The 7,613-nt window shown below is 43.6% G+C and overlaps 1 pseudogene; it reads left to right on the plus strand.

Moving 5' to 3' along the window:
- Positions 1-2,450: 2,450 nt before the first annotated feature.
- On the plus strand, positions 2,451-4,415 carry LOC120265120 (annotated as a pseudogene).
- The last annotated feature ends 3,198 nt before the right edge of the window (positions 4,416-7,613 follow it).

Genomic DNA, 7,613 nt, shown 5'->3' on the forward strand with positions numbered 1-7,613 from the left:
TTTTTTATCATGAGAGTGATGATTCATTTATTTTAACATTTTTGAACATTCTTATTTAAAATTGTCACTCGTATTTATATTTATAAAGGTATTTCAATTTTAACCATTGGTTAATAATTTTTGAAAGAATGTTGATCGGTCTATCTTGAGACATTTTGCATGTTTCCTAAATTATTTCTTTATACGTGTATTATGCCAAGCTTTTCTCTTGCTAAACCATTAAATAATAACTAGGTAAATTCCCTCACTTTATTTGGGATTTTTATAATTTTGAGACAATATTTTATATAAGCATAGAATGAAAACTCAACACTATAATTAAATAGCTCCCCCAAATGGAAACTATCTACATATCTTGGTTTTCAAAGATCTCGTAGATATTTATTGTGTAAATAAAAATTTCAATTATTAATACAGTATTTAATATAAAAAATGATTAACAATTTATTTTTTTTCAAATTAATTATTTTATAACTAACAAAATGGTAATGAATATTATACATCATATAATTAAAAATACTTTATTATCTAAAATAATATTTTAAAAATAATATTTTTATTAGAGATAATTGCACCATTTAACTCGAGATGCAAAGCCTAAAAAGTTTGATATGTGAGCTGATTCTAATAACTATATTCCAAACAATACAAAAACTATTGGTATACTTTTTCCCACAAATTAAAAATATATTTTTTAATAATTATAATTGGATTAATTCTAATAATATTTATTAAAAACAAATAAATAAATTTAAACATTCTCCATTACTAATATCACATTTAATGCAAATAAAAATTTAAATGCAATAGTGTAAATTCTATTAAATTTTTTTTAAAAACTTCCTTAAAACCATCTCCAAGCTGATTACATGGCTATTTTAAATATATATATCGATTTTAGAGAGAATTTTTTATGTTTACTTCTGTGAATTTGAGGCGTTGTGTTAGAGTTTGTGCTGGAGTAGTTACTATACTAATAATTAGTCTCAAAAGTCTCGACCATAAATATTTGTTTCATATACCTGCTACCAAGTTGTGAGGATATTGTGAATTTGTTTATAATTATTTCCAAATGCATGTAAATATATATAATAATTTAAAATTTTGTAAAATTTTAATTTTTTTATTTACTTATTCATTTTTACTTTTAAGTTTAAGTGTTTCGAAATGTCAAAGTATGTATACATCATCCAAATTATCAATTTCCCTTGTTTGCACAATGGTTTACCATTTATTTTACTTTGTGATCTGATTTATAATATCACAATTTCAATTTATCTTATTGCCTTAAAACAGATATTTAATGCGCATTATTTTTCATAGATATATCAGTGCAAAACTAGTTTCTCTTTGAGAGATCCATGCAGCCATGATCAAGATTTTGCAGACTCCAAAAGCCTTGTTTAGAGAGTAGTTTACATATAGGCATAATGTAGTTAAAAGGTTTTTTTTTCTTCATGTTAGGAAGTCAAATAATTGAAAAAAATTGTAGTGTTGATAATTCAAAATGAAATGTCAAAAGAACAAAATTTAGACTTACCTAAACAAGTAGCATAAAATAAGAGCTAAAAATGCATTTGGTTGGGTATACGGTATACCTAAAAGTTGATTCTTGTCCGACCATAAACAATCAAGTCTTGACTTATCAAAATATAATATTAAAAAAATATTTTAAAGTAATTTTGGAAAGACAAAAGTTATTTTATGAAATATTAGTACAATTTATTTTGAATAGTTTAAGAATGCTTTTTAAAAATGTGTTAAATTTTGTTACATTGTCATGAACCATGTAGCAATGTTATGGATAAAAATTTGAATAGTTTAAGAATGCTTTTAAAAATGTGTTAAATTTTGTTACATTGTCATGAACTATGTAGCAATGTTATGGATAAAAACTCAATTTGGCTTGCAAATAAGTGTTCACATTAGATAATGCAATTAGGCCACAGAAGCATCTAATTGCGGCTTCCAATGCGTGGGGAAACGTGCTGAATAACATATTAATTTTTTTTTTTTTTTTAAGAAATGAATTTGTGGAAGAGACTATATGAATATTCACTCAAATTTTAGGGACAACAAATGGCTTTAATCCAATTTTAAACCAATTCTAATCCTTTGTCTATATTTAAACCTATGTAATAGAAATCTATGCTAGTTGACGTAATCCATTTGTTCCACCACATATACTCCATCATTAGGATGGGAACACCAACAACTGATTATTATTTTTGTGTCATACTGTAAAACAACCTCATTATCCTAAAGCTAGCATATGAAGGTATCATTCAAGGCTAGGTCCCATTTTGGATTGAGTCTTATATATAAATACCTCCTCAACATTCCTTTGCTTTCTCAAATCCTCAATCAAAAGATCTTAGAAAATCGTCCATCACTCTCCTCTTCTCAATCTATTCAAGACAATTTAATATTTCCATTAGATATCTTTAATAATGGCTGTTAGTGTGGTTGCTAAAGCTTCTGGAGGGAAAGACTATCCTGGGAATATTACCCTCTTTGTGTTCTTAGCATGTTTAGTGGCGGCGACTGGAGGCTTGATCTTTGGCTATGACCTGGGTATATCTGGTAATATGCTTAGCATTTCTATATGAAATCATTCTCGTTTGATTCTTTGGGATTAGGTTTCTTAATTTTTATGAAATGATATTAGTTACTTATTCTCTCAAGTACTTCTAAATAAAGGTGGTGTGACGGCAATGGATCCTTTCCTCTTGAAGTTTTTCCCAAGTGTATACAAGATGGAGAATGAAAACCATAGCACCAACCAATATTGCAAATTTGACTCACAAATGCTAACACTGTTCACCTCCTCACTTTATGTGGCGGCATTGGTTGCGTCATTCTTCGCAAGCACAGTGACAAGAGTTTTGGTAGGAAATGGTCCATGTTTGGTGGTGGCATTACATTTCTGATTGGTTCCGCTATCAATGGTGCCGCAGAGAACATGTTCATGCTCATTCTTGGTCGTCTTCTCCTCGGAGTTGGTGTTGGCTTTGCCAATCAGGTAATAGATATATGCAAGTGGTTCATTCATATAGTTAATGGATCTCCTAAATTTTGATGGAAAAACCTAAACTATTAAGATCCTAACATTAGGTTTTTAAAAAATGTGTATGGCAGTCTGTGCCCGTTTATCTTTCAGAGTTGGCTCCAGCACGTCTTCGAGGTATGCTCAACATTGGATTCCAACTCATGATCACCATTGGAATCCTTGCTGCCAACCTCATCAACTATAGTACAGCCAAGATTCAGGGAGGGTGGGGATGGCGTGTGAGCCTTGCACTAGCCGCTGTATCAGCAGGCATCATCACTCTCGGTTCACTCTTTCTTCCCGACACCCCTAACTCTCTTATTGAACGTGGGCACGAGGACAAGGCAAAGAAGATGCTTTGCAAGATTCGTGGTACTGAAGACATCCAAATGGAGTATGATGACATGTTAACTGCTAGTGAGGAGGCCAAGAAAATCCAGCATCCGTGGTCTAACATCCTTAAGAGAAAATATAGGCCCCAACTGACCATGGCTATTGTCACGGCCTTCCCGATCGCACCGACGATCACCGCGCGGCGCTCGTCACACCACCAAGGTGCCGAGCCAGCCTACGGCCAAGGATGAGCTACAACGAACAAGATACAAGCAACCATGCACACAAACAAGGATATTAGAGAGAAAAACATAAACTCTCAATGTTAGAAACCAAGATTACACCATGAACATGGATAGCAAAGCCAAGATCTCCATCCCACCCGAGATGAAGAGGAACCAGCCCAACCAAGAGGAAAACTCACAAGAGTTCTATCTCTCCCTTTTCCCCTTACTCCTCTTCAAGGGAATGAGCCATATTTATAGAGAAAACCTATGAGAGGTTGAGATCAACCGGACCTCAACAAGAGGCTGAGGATGAGTCGGCTGTCACATCAACACAAGCACAAACGCTACAGTGCTACAGTGCTACAGTGCCAAGAAACACAACACTGTTCATTGTACACACCTGGATCGTGCTACAGTGTCAACCAATGGCACTGATCATCCAACCAGCCCTCTCCCGGTCATCCCTTGCCGGTGCGCTCATCCGGTCCCCTGTAGCGCCACGACTCCGCCACCTGCGCCAGCACTCCACGCCAGCATTCCTCCTCGCAGAAAGGCTCCCTCGTAACGCGCCCACGCGCCAGCATATGCTATCCTCGCCCACTGCCGGGCTAAGAGCTCCGCTCCGCCCACCCGATCACCGACCGACCGCATACATGTCCCTTGATCGACCGCATCATCCCTGCGGTTACGCCGATCCGCCAATTGGCCCACACTTAGCCACTCGGCCTCCGCACCGCGATCACACGATCACCCGCCCATTGATCGAGATTCCTCGCCACGCCAGATCACGCCACGCGCACGCCTAGCGAGCCCCTCGCAATGCGCGACACCATGCCCCGCATATCCGCTCACTCGGCACCCCCGGCTAGAATCCTCGGTCATGCGCAGACTCAACCCGCGCATCGGATGATCGGACGGACAACGCCCTATTTGGACTTGGAATTTGGCCAACCTTGGCTTCATTAGCCATCTCCCTCGGCCAGGGACCACCCTATGCCGAGCGTGTAAGGTAGAACCCTTACAAACCTCCCCCACTAGAGAAAGTTCGACGTCCTCGTCGAACAGAATGCAAGTCTGGTTGCTAACCTCACACGGCCAAAGTAGCATACATGTCCGATTTCCCGCATGCTGAAGTCCAACTCCATCCCCGCCTCTCGGCGCCAAAGTCGAACTTCGCACCTTCCTTTTGGGACATCGCCATCCATAATAGATGACAAATTTGGCACCTTGACATGAGGAGCTGCCCCTGAGCCCCTGCTTTCACCTCACGCCAATACCACCACAGCCCACCCACCGCTTGTCTTCATTGTAACGGAACAAAGAAAGTCTCTCAACTTGCTCTTGGCCAAGCAACCCTGCGCCAGCCTCCCGTCCCCTTCCTCGCCAAACATACCGCTCTTGGTCAGCTAGTCAAGCAGCTTATGCTCCTGCCTTTCTCGACGGCCAAGCGATACCCTCTTGCTCCCCGCCTCACAAGCCCCTCGCCTCCAACTTGTTGCCTTGCCTACAAAAAGGGACTCACCCTAACCCTCTTGCTTACAAGCACAAACATACAATGAAGAGGTGACTCGCCCTCATGGTTTACATGTTCACATACATAGTGCCAAACATACAAAAGAGAATACACACCTCCTTTGACACATCCAAAAGAGAATAATCACATCCCTTTTGGGCATACAAAAGACTCGACCCCAAAAGCACTTGGATGCCTCTTCGGACTCCGCCTAGCATCACAAGCAGCCCAGCGCCATCCTCCGGCTCCGCAACAACTACATCTCCCGCAGCTGCAGAGGAGACAAACAAACATCTGACTCATCCTCACTTGCCTCCGCAAGGAGAAGTGCAGCCAGGTTCCCCCTCTTCGGACACTCCCTCGCCCGATGCGGACCATCGCAGATGAAACACCCCGGCCTCGTCGAGCCCTCCTGTTTTGTCTCGACGGATGCTTCCCGAGCTTTTGTATCACGAGCCTTGACACCACCGGCTCATGGGGAAGTCCCTCCTTACATCGGGCTTCCACAATCGAGATTTCCCTTTTATCGCCAGGGTCATCACGATAATCCACCAACGCCTCCAGACGCAGCGATGGCGGCTCGGCAAGTCCTTCACACCTTGTCACTGTAATTCGGGTTTGGGGCCCATGGTTCCAGTCCACTAAGGAAGTTGAACAACTGATCTTCCTTGACATATCGGGTGATGTCGAGCATCAAGGATGTGAACTCCTTCACATACTCCCGGACGGTCCCCCGCTTTGCCTTTAATTCCTTTAGGGCGACTCTTGCAACCCACGCGGTGTTGCAAGGAAGAAACCCGATCCCGCAGCCTCCTTCTTCAACTCCTCCCATGAACTCGAAAGTCTTCCGTCCCACTCGAGCATCATCGATCCGGGCGACTCCTCCACCATAACTTGGCATCCCCGACAAGTACATGCCCACCAAGGCTACTTGTTCATTCTCCGGATTTTTTTGCAGCTATGAGATATTGATTCATATCCCATAGGAAATTCTCCAGCCCTTGGCTTCTCGAGTCTGCTGAATGATGAAGGTTCAGTGGAACTTGATAACTGCACTCGCCTCCCCCTACTCCACCGAGAGTCCCTCGCATCCTTCAACGCCCTCACTCGTCCGAGAGAGATTGACCTTCAAAGCTAGTGCCTCCACTGAACGCCTCATCTCCAGCCCATGAATGTCTAAGTCCACCAACCTAGCACAAACAGGCTTAGAGGGTGCTGCTTCCTCGGCGAAGCTTCCCAAAGACACTCGTCGAACCGCGCTAGATCTCCTCCAAACGATCCACTCTCCTTAGTCCCTCCACCCATCTAGAGAAACTCTTCTTGTTTGAAGTTGCTTGTCCGGGCAAAGCAGTCCGCTACTCCCAGCACCGATCTTGCACGGTAACGAGCTCAATAGCTCTGATACCACTTGTCACGGCCTTCCCGATCGCACCAACGATCACCGCGCGGCGCTCGTCACACCACCAAGGTGCCGAGCCAGCCTACGGCCAAGGATGAGCTACAACGAACAAGATACAAGCAACCATGCACACAAACAAGGATATTAGAGAGAAAAACATAAACTCTCAATGTTAGAAACCAAGATTACACCATGAACATGGATAGCAAAGCCAAGATCTCCATCCCCACCCGAGGATGAAGAGGAACCAGACCCTCAACCAAGAGGAAAAGCTCACCAAGAGTTCCATCTCCTTTCTCCCCTTACTCCTCTTCAAGGGAATGAGCCATATTTATAGAGAAAACCTATGAGAGGTTGAGATCAACCGGACCTCAACAAGAGGCTGAGGATGAGTCGACCGTCACATCAACACAAGCACAAACGCTACAAGCTACATACAGGCCCAAGAAACACAACATCGCTCATAGTACACACCGGATCGCGCTACAGTGTCAACCAATGGCACTGATCATCCAACCAGCCCTCTCCCGGTCATCCCCTTGCCGGGTGCGCTCATCCGGGTCCCTGCGAGCGCCAAGACTCAGCCACTCTGCGCCAAGCACCCACGCCAAGCATTCCTCCCTCAGAAGGCGCCTCGTAACGCCGCCCACGCGCCAGACATGCTATCCCGCCCACCTACCGGGCTAAGAGCTCGGCCCGCCCACCGATCACCGACCGACCGCATACATGTCCCTTGATCGACTGCATCATCCGCGGCTTACGCCGATCCGCCACTGGCCCACACTTAGCCACCTCGGCCTCCCGCACCGCGGATCACACGATCACCCGCCCATTGATCGAGATTCCTCGGCCACGCCAAGATCACGCCACGCTGCCGCCTAGCGAGCCCTCGCAATGCGCTGACACCATGCCCCGCGATATCCGCCACCTCAGCACCCCCGGCTAGAATCCCTCGGTCATGCGCAGACTCATCCCGCAGATCGGATGATCGGACTGGACAACGCCTATTTGGACTTGAATTTGGCCAACCTTGGCTTTATTAGCCATCTCCCTCGCCGTGGACCACCCTATGCCGAGCGGTAAGGTAGAACC

This window comes from Dioscorea cayenensis, chromosome 7 (assembly GCF_009730915.1).
Source record: "Dioscorea cayenensis subsp. rotundata cultivar TDr96_F1 chromosome 7, TDr96_F1_v2_PseudoChromosome.rev07_lg8_w22 25.fasta, whole genome shotgun sequence".
Lineage (NCBI taxonomy): Eukaryota > Viridiplantae > Streptophyta > Magnoliopsida > Dioscoreales > Dioscoreaceae > Dioscorea > Dioscorea cayenensis.